The 2,611-nt window shown below is 38.2% G+C and overlaps 1 pseudogene; it reads left to right on the top strand.

Annotated features, from left to right (window-relative positions):
• Positions 1-741: 741 nt before the first annotated feature.
• Positions 742-1,580, top strand: LOC126021950 (40S ribosomal protein SA-like; annotated as a pseudogene).
• Positions 1,581-2,611: the final 1,031 nt, after the last annotated feature.

Here is a 2,611-nt window from a genome sequence, read left to right as displayed (position 1 = left end):
AAATTATATGCTTTTGTGTGAGTGTTTGTTTTGGCAGGTCACTGCGTGGTGTGGCTCTCTGACTCTCACAGTTTAAAATGTTGGCTTTTTGTGTCAAACTTGTTTGCCACCCCTGCTATAGAGGAATAATTCAACCAACTCAAAGAAGAACTCTTTCAGAAGATGAGAGAATCCATATAAATAGAACTGAAGGAACTAAAAACATGTTAGCAAGCCATAGTAGTAAGAATTACACAGGTGGAAAATTGCATAGAAGAACTTGAAGACAAATTACAAGCCAGAAGTGATAAAGAAGTCAAAAAAGATAGGAGAGATAAAACCTTGGAAGAAAATGTAAGGTACTTAATAAACAAAGACAAGAGAAATAATCTCCGAATTATAGGAATTCCAGAAGAAAGAAAAACGGGAAAGGGGAAGAACAAGTAATGAGGGAGATAATAGCATAGAACTTCTCTACCCTCGAGAACCCTCGAGAAAGAGGTTTCTCTACAAATCCAAGAGGCAAAAAAGAGTGCCAAACAAAATAGACCATAACAGAAAAACACTAAGACATTTAGTAATCCAAATTGGAAAAAAAAAAAAAAAACCCTCAAGTATAAAATAAACAAAAGAATCAAACAAGGTCTTCCATTTGGAACAATCCAGGCAAGAAAAGAGTAGAATCTTTCTACAATAACAAGCGAGGAATCCATACGCCTTATTCTCAATTCCCAGCATAACTTCTTAAAGGGAAATTTCACAATGTCCAGAGCCCTCAATATCCCACAAATGAAGGAGGAAGATGTCCTCAAAATCCTTGCCACAGGCACTCACTTAGGTGGCACTAACCTGGACTTTCAGGTGGAATAGTACATCTACTGAAAAAAAGAGTGATGGCATGGACATAATAAATTTTAAGAAAATTGTCATTGTTGCCATTGAAAACCCAGCTTATGTCAGTATTATCTTATCCAGGAATACTGGCCAGAGAGTTGTGCTGAAGTTTGCTGCTACCTCTGGATCCACTCCGTTCCTAGCCACTTCATGCCTGGAACTTTCACTAACCAAATCCAGGCAGCTTTCTAGGAGCCGAGACTTTTAGTGATTACTGATCCCTGGGCGACCACCAACCCCTCACAGAGGTATCTTACCTAATTGCCTACAATTGCTCTGTGTAACACAAACTCTCTTCTGCGCTATGTGGACATTGCCATTCCTTGCAACAACAAGGGAGCTCACTCCGTGGGTCTCATGTGGTGGATGCTGGCCCAGGAAGTTCTGCAAATGAGGAGCATCATCTCCCAGGATCACCCTTGGGAGGTCATCCTTATCTCTACTTTTACAGAGATCCTGAGGAGATTGAAAAGGAAGAGCAAGCTGCTGCTAAGAATGCTGTGACCAAGGAGGAATTTCAGGGCTAATGGACTGCTCCAGTTCTTGAATTTACTGCTATTCAGCAGGTTGCAAATTTGTCTGAAGGGTGCAGGTCCCCTCCATGCCAATTCAGCAGTTCCTTACCAACGATTGCCACAGAAGACTGGTCTGCAGCTTCCACTGCTCAAGCCACTGAATGGGTAGGAACCACCATTGAATGGTCATAAGCTGTTCATTCTAGACTGAAATAAAAATAAAAATCAGGTTGATGGAAAATAAATGAGTTTCTAAAAAGAAAAGAGTTAAATGACATATTCAAACTACTGAATGAAAGAAACTTTCAACCTAGAGTACACTACCCAGCAAAACTTTCATTTGCATGGGAGAGAGGGTTAAAAACTTCTCAGACAAAAAAGAACTTGCAATACTTGTACTAACTAAACCATCCCTAAATGAGCTACTCAAAGAGCAATTACACAAACCAAATCCCCAAGTGTAACAACAATTCTGCACAATATAATAGCACAAAATTCCTCTCTGTCGGTAGTTTCCTTAAATGTCAATGGATTAAACTCTCCCATCAAGAACAGATATAGCTGTTTAGATTGAGCAGCTATCCAATCAGCTACTCTTTATAGATGTCTATAATAATGTTCTAATGTTTTTTATCCACAGAAATGAGTGCAAAATGTGTTTGGAAGTCATAGATTCCCACTATAGTGCTCGCTATAAGGAGTTGTAATGTCTTGATTTTAATATGTCTATAACTCCTTGATCTTTTTGTTTACCGTGGTGCTTGGAGATATAGGTTGGTCATCCCAGTTCCACATTGCAATGCTATACTATACTATGTTAGACCGAAAAGACAGGGCTCTTTATGATAATGTCATGACAAAAATTCTAATCTATTTTCTTCTTGATAATGCCTGCTAATATAATCTAATGTTTATGTCCACAGTAGCTATAGAATATGCAACTGCATGCCATGAACTCCTGTTACAGAGCTCATTCACTGAATATGCTATTGTAATCAGTTTTCAATTGTAGGTAATTTACCATTATACTATAATGCTCATGATTTTAGATTGCTTTCAGGAAAGGAAAATAGATGCTCAAGACCCTCTAGACAATATTTCATGGTGTGGACTTCTCTTATAGTGCTCATTACTATAATCAGTTTTCTAAACTTAAAAATTACGATTGTTTTTAAGAATGCTCTATATTTGGGTGCCAAAGAGATAGCATGGAGGTAAAGCAT

This window comes from Suncus etruscus, chromosome 11 (genome assembly GCF_024139225.1).
Source record: "Suncus etruscus isolate mSunEtr1 chromosome 11, mSunEtr1.pri.cur, whole genome shotgun sequence".
NCBI lineage: Eukaryota > Metazoa > Chordata > Mammalia > Eulipotyphla > Soricidae > Suncus > Suncus etruscus.
This window is presented reverse-complemented; position numbering and strand designations above follow the sequence as displayed.